We start from the raw sequence: 12,627 nt of genomic DNA on the forward strand, positions 1-12,627 counted from the left end.
TGACCTCATTTATCGTTTTTTATAAAAAAAAATTAATATTTAATTTTTCTTGAGGGCAATTTAAGTCATTAAATATAAGGTATTTTTGAGCGTTTATTATAAGCCTAAAAATAGAGATATCGTTACACGCAGAAAAACGCGGCAAGAATATGCGCTTATTCGTTACTGTGCAAAATTTTATTACATTTGAACCGTGGGAAGTTCACCCCCTCTCACCCCGTGTGAGTCATACTTTAATTTAGCCGCAATTTTATGGTGATTTTTCGCGATTTGCGCTATTTCTCAGTGTAGTGTTATATAAACGGGAGATTATTATTGTATTCTTAACATTATATGTCGTACTATAATTGAATTTTTATTGAATAAAAAAATTGTTTATTAAAGCAAAGATTTTCTATTTGGGCAGGGGGGGGGGGGGGGGGTTTACTCGAGAACCCTTAGAGCTAGAGGGAGCTAATTTTGGATTTAAGCTTCTATAGGGCCAAAGTTACTTTTAAAATTATCTTCGACCCCCCAACCCCCCCCCCCAAAAAAAAAATTATCGCTGACCACCCACCCACCCCCAAACCCCTAATTTAGGGGGGGGGGGGAGGCAGGTGGATTATATTATAGGGTGTTTCTCAGAAACGACTTGAGATAAATGGAGCAAACCTTATATTAAAACTTTTGTAGGCCTATATTTGATTTTAGAATTATTGCTGAACACCCTCCCACCCCCAAACCCCTAATTTAGGGGGGGGGGGCGGGTGGATCATACTATTGGGTGTTTCTCAGAAACGCCTTGAGATAAATGGAGAAAACCTTAGGATAAAACTTTTGTAGGCCTATATTTGATTTTAAAATTATCGTTCACCACCCACCCACCCCCAAACCCCTAATTTAGGGGGGGGGGGGGGGGGCGGTTGGATTATACTATAGGGTGCTCCTAAGAAATACTTGCGATAAATGGAGCAAAAACCTTGGGATAACACTTTAGTAGTCCTATATTTGATTTTAGTACTATCGTTGACCAATGACCACTAAGAATAACTGAACTAAGTTACAATCACATATTTTATTTTGGGTCTTTCCTTCTAGGGGCTTGTGGAGCAAAAGTCCCCAACACTAAAAATAGGAGTTCTCAGCTTATTTTAGCTGGTGCCTTCGGCACCTCAGGGCTAAAAAAACAAGTTTTAATCTCATAATTGTACATTCTATATCCGCGGAAAGCGTGTTATATTATGATGCGAGAAATAACTATTCTTTGATATCTTTAGTATAAGCTTAGAACTCCTATTTTCAGTTTTATGGGGTCTTTTTGTCCAAAAGGCCAATGATGACGGAAAGTCCCAAAATAAAATGTGTAATGCTTACTTAGTTCAGTAATTTTGATAAAGTTTCTTTTAAAAAATCAGGTTGATATCTTGAAAAAGAAGCTCAGAACTCATATTTTTAGTGTTTTAAGGGGTCTTTTGCTCCACTAGCCCCTAGAAGGAAAATACCGAAATTCAATTTTCTAAGTTTTACCAATACATTCAGTGACATAAGAGACTTTACAAAAAGAATTAGGTTGATAACTAAAAAACAAGCATACACGTACCACCCAAAATTTGGTAATGAATTTAATTTCCTTTAAGTGTACAAACTTCCCTTCCTTAGGGTCAGTCCATCCGTCCAGAATGGATAGCTTTTTTTTTTTGTTAATTTAGGCATGTTAGAATTGTCCTATCAATTTCAAACTTTGCATGGTGATGCCCCTAGTAGTGAGGTACAATTTAGAAAGCGTAGAAATTCTATAAGCATTACTGGTATGTCCGTACATCCATTTTGAACATGCTGATTTCTACATTTTACTAAAAAATTTTTATGTGATATAATTCATCTGATTGACCTAATTTATGGTATACTGATTCCTATGAAAACGCAAAGCAACTCTATAATCAAGTCCTAAAAATGTAAGTATGTCCAAAACATTATTCTGTATCAAGCAGTCTTTCAACAAATTTGCTTACAATTTTGATTATCCTCTTATACATTTATATTCTGATTGTTCAGTTCTGACACTATACACGGGTTAATGTCCATTTGTCCTACCATTTCTGTGCTTTGCTTTTATGAATGTTGTCATCCTTGTAGAATACAAATCTAAAATCAAGGAAAAATCCAGATTTTAAAATTTTTGGGTTCTATCCCTAGTGTTTTTTTTTTTAAACACAAAAGTTTGAATAGTATTAACCACCAACCCTTTCCCCTTCAGATTAAGGGGTTTTGAGGTTGGGTGGAGGGTCAATGATATTTCAAAAGCCACTTTAGGCCTACAAAAGTTTATTACTAAAGTTTGATCCATGTATCAGATGTGGTATATGAGTAGTACACACTAGTATAAAATAGTATTAGGCCTACTAATGTTAAATCCAAGGTATGCTCCATGGTTCTCAAGTGGTTTCTAAGTTATACACACTAGTGTTAAACACCAGCCTCCCACCTTTTTCCTTTGCCATAAGAGGGTTTGGGGGTGGGGGTGAGTGGGGGGTGAGCAATATTTATTTAAGTATTAAACCAGCCTCACAGCTCCCCTCAGTTAAGGGGGATTGGGGGTGGGTAAGTAGTCAACGATAATTCTGAAAATAACTATAAGCCTACAAAAGTGTTATACTAAGGTTTGCTCCATTTATCTCAAGTGGTTACTGAGAAACACCCTATAGTAAAATCCACCTGCCCACCCCCCTAAATTAGGGGTTTGGGGGTGGGTGGGTGGTCAGCGATAATTCTAAAATCAAATATAGGCCTACAAAAGTTTTATCCTAAGGTTTGCTCTATTTATCTCAAGTCGTTTCTAAGAAAAACCCTATAGTATGATCCACCCGCCTCCCCCTAAATTAGGGGTTTGGGGGTGGGTGGGTGGTCAACAAAAGTTCTAAAATCAAATATAGGCCTACAAAAGTTTTATCCTAAGGTTTGCTCCATTTATCTCAAGTCGTTTCTGAGAAACACCCAATAGTATGATCCACCCGCCCCCCCCCCCTTAATTAGGGGTTTGGGGGTGGGTGGGTGGTCAGCAATAATTATAAAATCAAATATAGGCCTACAAAAGTTTTATCCTAAGGTTTGCTCCATTTATCTCAAGTCGTTTCTTAGAAACACCCTATAGTATAATCCCCCTGCCCCCTCCCCTAAATTAGGGGTTTGGGGGTGGGTGGTCAATGATAATTCTAAAATTAAATATAGGCCTACAAAAGTGTTATCCCAAGGTTTGCTCCATTTATCTCAAGTCGTTTCTGAGAAACACCATATAGTATAATATTTTGTAAACGAATTTTTTCATTAAGTCAACAAATTTTTTTTTTTTATACCTGTCCAGAGAGTCGATCTGGAAGCCTGCAGGATCTGAACCTGGAGGCCTATCCAAAAAATTCCAAAACTTGTAGATAATATATTATAAAAAACTTTTATTATATTTAAAACTATCATCTAACTCAAAAGATAAAGCCGTTACACCATGTTTAAGCAAATTTGTCAGAACTTCTGTAATGTGATTTGAGTAAAAAAGTACGATTTTTAGTCAAAATTTGGCATATTTTGCTAAATTAACAGTAGAATTTATAAAATAAATTATTTTTTTCAGACTTTCTAATTAAAATACATGTTATCCCGTTTCTAAAATGGTAAAAATTAAATCATAACTCCTAAAAATAAAAAAGTTATGATGTTTTCAACTGATGAGGTCACGATTTTTAAGCAAAAGATACGCTAGGGCCACTGTGATAAGTTAAATTACATATTTTCAATGAATTTTATTATTTTATATAATAAGGGACGAAAAATCATCTATTTTCATGTACAAATGATAAAAAAAACTACGTTTCATAAGAAATATTTCATCACAAATGAGTCATTTGGAAGGAGTTTTCGTCGTAATTGAAAATTTGAAGGAAGTTTTGTTGACACATCTCGAATTGAGCTGAAAGTTGTTTTGAATGCCGCGTGCAGTTTTATCAGTAACGGGTGTCAAAAGTTTTTATTTACGACATGCGTTTAATATAATCCGTAAGTTTATTTTCTATAACAAAAATGTATGAAGGGAGGGGAAATTTGCCTGTAAATTAAGTTGATAGCTAACATTTTATTAATACAATCCATCATTCTTTGGCCTATTTTTTTGTTAAATCTGAATTTAGTGGTTAAAACTTCTCCACAAGTATAATTTAATCTGAATCAGGAATAAAATTTTGTTTATAATCATTGGGGATATGTATAAATTTATCTTTTTAGATCCTTAAAGGATTCAGTACCTATCTATAGGACAAATTGGAACAAATTCCTGTACTAGATTTGTTCTCAAAATGGGCGGAAAATCACGAAATTTCGCAATTGCAATTAGTTCTCGATTCAAACACCAGAGCCGGCTTTGTCGCTAGGTGCACAAAAAAATTCCAACAATTTTTAAAAATAAAATTTTTATTTTTATTCAGGGAAAATGTTTGCCTGATACATCCTTTTTGCTTTTATGTAAATAATTAAAAAAATGTTAACAAAAAAGTATAATAAACTTTAATAAATTTAATAGTTAATTATCCAGAGGTTGTTTTCCCTTTTCTTCTTTCCCTTTTTCTTTTTATCCTCTCTTCGATTACGCATCCCCCATTATCCTAATATAAGGACTGTATGTACAAATAATTTAAACCAAAATAACAAGGTACAATTTGTATTTTGGGAGTGATAGATTATTGCTTTTTATAAGTTTATCTTTGATTTTTAACATTTTAAATTTGAAAATTAAGATTTTTATAAGTTTTAAAAAGGCAGTCTTTTTGTATTTCTTTCCCCATTTCTCTTCTTCTTCCCCTTTTAACTTGTTATTTGCCTGAATTGACTTTCCCCTCTTTATGGGGTCACTCATTCTATTTCACGCTTCTCCTTGTATTTCCCTTCCCTCCTGCTGCATAATTATCACCTTCTCCTTTCCCCTTCACTACTTCCCCCCTTTTACTTGTTTACATTTCTTTAGTTACTAGATACTTTACTACACAAAAATCTTGAAGTTAAGCCGTTGGAAGGTAGAGAATACGCACCCCCCAAATTTCACACAGACACACACACACAAATTCAGACAGTTCAGTAGCTACCTTAATCACCCTTCTACCTTACCTTTAGTTAGAAATACACACATTCAAAGTTTCAAGACAAAAAAAAATATAAATATTACAAAATATCTGTGCTTAAAACATAAAAAAGTGATTTTTTTTGTGAAAATTAAACAATTTTGAAGTGAAATATTATAATATGAACAAAGTTATGAATAATACTTTTAGTGGAAAATTTGATTTATGAAAATTTAAAGAAGAAAAACTGATATTTTAATCGAAGGTAGGTTTGATTTTTTCTTTTGTTGTTTTAAAAACCTTATCATATAAGATAGTTTTGTTTTTGTTTGTTAGTTTATCCATTAAGATCTCGAGCGCTAACCACTGATCCGATATGGTTCTCCTCTATATATACCTAAAGTAATAAGTTTATATATCTGATGATTAGAATTTTAAAAAACACTGATCTGATCGAGTTCTTTATTGAAAGGAAGCTTGAAATAGGTCCTGGGATGCTTTTATGCTATTTTATTTTGAATTGTAAGTCCCTAGATGCTACAGGGACTCGAAGGAAGAATCTTTTATAGACACACAAGCTCCTATTTTGGAGTACCCAAATTTTCTTGGCTAAACGTCTTTCAGACTACGAAAAATCCTATTAATGGCACTTTCTTTATCTAAAACACAGCCGTTTCGTTTGAACAAAGCAAAACTAGTATTTCTTTACTTCTTACAGCCCGTACACGTTGCATGAAACTGTTGGCGTGTGTGTGTGTGTGTTAGAAACAGCTGACATGTTTGACAGAGTAGTCAAATGGTATTTTTTAAAAAAAAATTTAAAAATAAATTGATTTAACGTTAATGTTACAGTGGTGTAGTGTATTAAAAATTATATTTCTGATAAATTAACAGGGTTGCCTAAAAGTATAACTTGAAAATAAATTTCAGAAAATTATTTTGACATTTTTTTATGCGGAACATATGTTTATAAAAAGAAGATTAAAATGTTGTCATTCTTATAAAATTTGAAAAGAATTTTTTTTTATACTAATTTATGCTAGTTTAGAGTTATTTATTTGAATTAAAAATTTCAAATATAGGTTTATTATTCTCTTTTCTTTCATTGGAAAAAAATAATTTCAATTTAAATTTCCATTGAAAATGTTTTATTTTACCGTTTAAAGTTTGTACTATTCAGGCCCATAAAAAATGCTACTTTTACTTAATAAAATTTTATTTTTATTTCAGAAAATATTTATTTCATTAAGAATAAGGCCGTTTGTGAAAAAAAAATGTAATAATGCTTAAATTAGAGCAACAAATATATCTCTTAATTGTATCTTATAGACTTGGATTTGTTGAGATTGCGGCATTGTACATTTTCTGCAGCGCTACGATTCGCCTATGCATAGCTTTTTATTAACGAAACTAGTGTGAAAAGACCTATCATGGCACAAGTTACGATGCATTTTTGTTAGAATAGTTCTTATTTTTAAAACTTTTCATAATCATGAGTCTATATGACCATTTTATTATGGATAATTATGTTTATTTATCATTAACTGTTCAACTTTGGTTTCGCCATTATGTTTGTTTTAATTGTGAACATCCTTGTTTTATTTACAATTTTCATAACGAACATTCGAATTCATTATTCTAATTACTTTTTATAAAACTAGTGGCTATGCCCCAAGAGGTTTAATCAACCTATTTTTGTTTTATTTAATTTAAAAAGAATAAGTAAAATTTTTTTTTTTTTTTTTTGGGGGGGGGGTAGGAGTACTCCCCCTTTTTAATTTAGTTTTAAAGAGAAATTTTTTTGGGGGGGATATTTTTCATTTTTTGAGGGGGTTGGGGTATCATACCCTCCAAGAAAATAGCTAAAACCACCCAAGGACCAGTAGGTATATTCCCTGAATAGTAGAGCCCAATATGTTCAGTGGTTACTGAGATCTTAAGGTTCAGACAGACATTGTACTACTTTGTATTTTAGTATTTATTTTTCCTTTGACCTATCTCTCAATCTATGAATGCAATGCATGCATTGACAGAATAAGAAAAAGGCGTAAGGAATTTTTGATAAAGTAGAATGAGTTTTCATCCTTTTATCATCATCCTATTATATAAAGCTTTTTTATTGTCTGTAACTTAGGATCTCGTACTTATATAAAGCAGTAGCTTTTTTCTTTGTTTGTCCAATAAGATCTCACTCACTATTTAACGAAATGATTTATTCATTTAAGAGCAGCTTTCTATGGATTCCGCTTCTGTTTTAGTCTATTTTATAATAAATTTTGGTCTTTGTAATGGTATGATTTTAGGCTATTTTTTTACCATCCCCCCCCCCCCCCCCCCTCCTCTTTGAATGCAAAGACCCTTGAAAGTAGGGGCGCAACTACTATTTTGTAAAAATAAGCCAAATGTTAGTTTAGAATTGCGTCAAGGGGGGGGGGGGAAGTTTTGACACATTTACGTAAACCTGGCACCTAGGCTTTATCTTTGGACTGAGAGGATAGGTTATTAATGATAAAATCATTCTTATATGATGAATTTCACGAAGTTTTAAGATTTTTTGGATAGGCCTCCAGGTTCCGGAACTCCAGGCCTCCAGGTGGTATCTGTACAGGTAAAAATGAAAAAAAAAAATTTAAGTTAAAGGTCAACTTATAAAACAAAATATGCATCTTTTTTAAAATATTTAAAGAAAAAATATGCATATTTTGTTTTATAAGTTGATTTGTAACTTAAGAAAAAAAAATTTCATTTTTACCTGTACAGAGACCACCTGGAGGCCTTGAGCTCCGGAACCTGGAGGCCTATCCAAAAAATCTTAAAACTTCGTGAAATTCATCATATAAGAATGATTTTATCATTAATAACCTATCCTCTCAGTCCAAAGATAAAAAGCCTGGGTGCCAGGTTTACGCAAATGTGTCAAAACTCCCCCCCCCCCTTATTTCCATATATTCTAAAGGCAGACATTTGTGCAATGTGAATTGAGACAAATATGTTTTCTTCAATTATTATATCCCTTTTATCCCTGGAAATATCTTTCTATATACGGAATTATAAATGGTATCTTCAAAATGACTTCTCCTTTTTTTTGAGTAGCGAAGCTTCTCTGTAATTAGTCTGTTTGTGTTTGTATGTCACTTATTCTGATAAATGTATTCATTGTATTATCCCTTATGATCCCTTGCTAATTGATTTTTCATTTGTAGGGAAGATTCACATAGGTCCCGGGACGGTTTTAGACTATTCTATATTTATGTAAAAGTCTGGGATGGTTTTAAGCTATTTTTTCTACTTTCCTATCCATTTGAAAACAGAGCCCTTGGATTCTAGAAGCTACTAGTTATATATTAATAAGTATTGATCGTTTTAATAAAAGAGTTCGTTTTTTTTGTTGTTGTTGCGAAATCTACTTAAATATTTTATCACCAAACTTGAATTTTGAAATGGTTTAATATCTGACTTTTTTTCCTGCTAAAATCAAGTTTAATATTTTTAATAAATCACAACATAGTTTGATTTGTCAGTTAAATCTTAATAATACAGGTTTTATCAGCCATCTAATGGGATAAGTCAATAGCAGATAAATTGATGTACATTTCCAATGATGATACCCAAAACTACCCCTTCTATAGATTATAATTAATGGTTGAAACTTTTGGACACTCAAAATGAACCAACTAATCAATATTCAATAAAAGTTATTGAGACAACGCAAAAGGAAAAGCTAATATAAAACTTTAGGGACTAACCATAAACAGCCCAATGACTCCTCTCACACTGGGTTTTATTTAGGGGTTAGACAACTGAAAATATATTATATTTTCATATGTGCAATTTTGCCTTTGGTGGCTTATAATTATAGGGAAAGATAAGATTTTATACTGCAATTGTCCTCTCCCTCTCTTGTGCTTTCTAATACAAGTTAAGATATGATTGAATCAAATACATATGTTGGGATATTTTGACATTACGTTTTGAGTTATTACACCGCAAGAAAAATTAGTATACCTCCAATTTTACCCGGGAGATTAGGGACATTGGGTCATAAAGTGCCCAAAGTTTTATAAACTTTTTTTTCCTTCCTTCCTTTTTTTCCTTGGTACATATTACCAATAGATTTATCCTTATACTAAAGTAACAGGATGTCTGTCTGTCTCTGTGTTTGTGTGTTTGTATCGAAGGATCTCGCTAACCGCTGAACTGAACGGGTTATCCTTAACAGGGTAGCTTCTCATAGGTCCCGGGAAGGTTTATAACAATTTTCTTGGGGGGTGGAACACCCTCAACCCCCCCCCCCCAAAAAAATGAAAAATACAATTTAGCGTTCAATGTCTAATAACTTAAGATGTCTTAATTTAAAGCCCAATTACTTTTCTAGTAAATCCATGTTTTGAATTGTATAAATAATAGGATGACTATTACATTCCTGGCTAGGCAGCAGTCATCAGGGAGGGAGGGAGGGGACAGTGGGTTGTTTATTACACTAGTCCCCAAAGTTTTATTATAAAGTTTTCTTATTCGTTAGCTTAACAACTTTGGAGACTATTATTGAATATTGATTGGTTGAGTGTCCATATGTTTTATCCAGTAATTGTAATTTATAGACGAGGTAATTTTGAGTTCCATCATTGAGTATGTACACCAATTTATCGGCCATTTTTTTTATCCCTTTAGATCCTTGAGCAGTCATATATTTCTCAATTATTAAAAGCACAGCAGCTTCTTTTTATCTGTTTCTTTGTATCTCTTGAATGGTTTAGAAAGTTACTTAAATCATACCTAATTTAACCCTTTAAGAGATCTTTTGCATCATTAGAAGAGATTTAGGCAGATTGTTTGCTCCAGCCATTTACAAGATTTTACTTTACAAACATACACACATACATCTAGCCACTTTAGTATAAAGAATATATTCATAAATAAAAGTTGCATAAGCGATTGCATTTTTAATTCTAATAAATATAATTTATGAGGTTTTACAATTTGTAAATGTTCAATTTATATAGATTCCTCTAAAAGTACAAAGTACATATTTTTTGTTTAACCCAGGAATCTCAAGGGATAAGATAATGGACGTTAAATTGATATATAATATATACATCTACAATGATGATAAACAAAATTATCCCTTCTGTTGATAATATTAATGGTTAATAAGTTGGACATTTTAACAAACCAATCAAAAATGAATAAAAGTACCCAAAGTTTTGAGTCAACGAATAATATAACTAGGTTATAAAACTTTGGGTACCAGAATAACTTACAGTCCAATGTCCCCGCCCTCCTTGGCCGGCTTCAAGTTTCAACCAGCGGAAATATTTCACTTTTAGTCATTCTATCCTAATTTAAGTAATTTTGTGGTATTATTGAAAATTGAATGTTGTTCATAGTGACTATTCTTAAGAAAAACAATAGGCAATTATGATAAACAAAATTATCCTTTTTGTAGAGGTAAATATTATTGGTTGAAGAGCTGGGATACTGATTGTTTTTACCAACCAATCAAGATTTGATTTAAAGTTCCCAAAATTTGCATAATATTTTACTGTTCTTTTTCATTTATAGCTCGTTGCATACTATGTAATTTTATTTTTAATATAGCGGTCCCTCCCTTTCTTTAACAGAAAAAAATAAGTTAAGACAAGGATGACAAAATTTCAATGTAAGCGAAATCCATAATCAGACATCCGAATGTGAACTTTTCGGTTAATATTATATAGTTGCTACTCATTTTAAATTATACCTCAATGTTACAGGAATCATTCTGCCAAATTTGAAATCGAAAGGAATTATAACATTAGAGTAAAACACTAGAGGGAGAAAGGGTTAAATAACTGTATATCCCCATCGCAACCACCTTGTGCAACCTTTATATTGAATCATTGAAAATCAACAAACAATTTATTGAAAAATGTAAACAATTTAAAACATTAAAATTTCTCTCTTGGAACATACAAAGTCTCAATAGTAAATTTATTCAGCTTAAAGAATATATAGATTATTTAAAAGAAAATAAAGTCATAATAGATGTAATATCATTGCAAGAAGTCTGGACTATCTATGACCAAGATATTTTTAAAATAGATGATTATATCTTTATCTATAAGTGTAGAAAGAATAAAGGGGGCGGCGGGATAGCCTATTATATTCATAAAAATCTAAAATTCAAAATATTGAATGAATTGTCAACATTTGAAGAAGGTTTATTTGAGTCACTCACAATTCAACTTGAATATAACAGAGAGAAATTTGTTTTAAGTAATGTCTACCGGCCTAATACTACTAAAATTGGATTTACAGAATCTCAACAAATGGATTTTTTTATTGATAATTTTTCTAACCTACAAAGTAAATTAATGTCTTTTAAATGTGCCTCTTACATTTTCACAGATTCTAATTTTGATATTCTAAAATACTATTGTCATGAAAAAACAAATGATTTTCTTGAAAATTGCATTGCAAATGGTTTTTTATCTTTGATAACAAGACCAACAAGAATTTCTAGAACAACAGCAACATGTATTGACCAAATTTTTACTAACGCAAAAGATAATAGTTTTCATTCAGGAATTTTATTAAATGATATATCTGATCATTTTCCAATTTTCACAATAACACCTTATTCATATAAAGCAAGTAAAGAATCTTTTATTTTTACAAGAAATATTAATGAAGAAAAAATTACTGAGTTTATCAATCTATTAAGAAATGTTAATTGGGAAAATGTAACTAACAGTATGGAACCCCAACATTGCTTTAATAAATTTTATGAGCTTTTTAATGAATTTTATGAACTTTCTTTTCCTTTACAAAAGATAAGAATTAATAAGAACATACATAAAATTGAAAAATTTATGACTGATGGTTTAATGAGATGTAGAGATAAAAAATTTGAATTGTCAACGTTAAGTATTAATGAACCAACTGCTGAAAATATTAGGATATATAATAGATATAGAAATGTCTATAATCGTGCAATAAAAACAGCTAAAAAATTGTATTATTGTAATGAGCTAAAAAAATGTAAATCTGACTTGAGGAAAACTTGGGATATTATTAGAGATGCAATCCGAAAAACAAAAGATAAAGCAACATGTATCAATGAATTGAAGTTTAATGATTCTATATATTTGGATAATGCAGAAATTTCTGAGAAATTGAATGAACACTTCACTTCTGTAGCAAGCAAGATATCATCTAAAATAAATCCTTCTAACATTGATCCGTGTAGCTATATACCTAATTATAATTCCAGTTTTAAAATGCATACAATAAACCCAAATATAGTTATAGATATTGTTAAAAAAATGGGAAATAAACAAAGTATGGACATTTTTGGCCTGTCAAATTCTTTTTTAAAGAAAATAATTTCTGTTATTGCTCTTCCTCTCTCTCATGTCATTAACCAAACTATTTTAACTGGAAAAATACCTTCTGAATTAAAAATCGCAAAAGTTATACCTATTTTTAAGTTAAAAGGGAATAATTCTAATGAAAAAGCTGATCCATCAAACTATAGGCCAATAAGTTTATTAGCTATTTTCTCAAA

At 31.4% G+C, this 12,627-nt stretch overlaps 1 protein-coding gene across 8 annotated transcripts in view; it reads left to right on the top strand.

Moving 5' to 3' along the window:
- The first annotated feature begins 4,907 nt into the window (after positions 1-4,907).
- Positions 4,908-12,627, top strand: part of LOC145306285 (uncharacterized) — a 30,093-nt gene continuing 22,373 nt past the window's right edge. For all 8 annotated transcript variants that reach the window (XM_080148360.1, XM_080148364.1, XM_080148363.1 and 5 more), the window contains exon 1: positions 4,908-5,346. The gene's annotated coding sequence lies outside the window, so the exon portion shown is untranslated. The remainder of the gene's footprint in view (positions 5,347-12,627) is intronic.

This window comes from Acartia tonsa, chromosome 14 (assembly GCF_053477335.1).
Source record: "Acartia tonsa isolate MP-2025a chromosome 14, ASM5347733v1, whole genome shotgun sequence".
In the NCBI taxonomy this organism is placed as follows: domain Eukaryota; kingdom Metazoa; phylum Arthropoda; class Copepoda; order Calanoida; family Acartiidae; genus Acartia; species Acartia tonsa.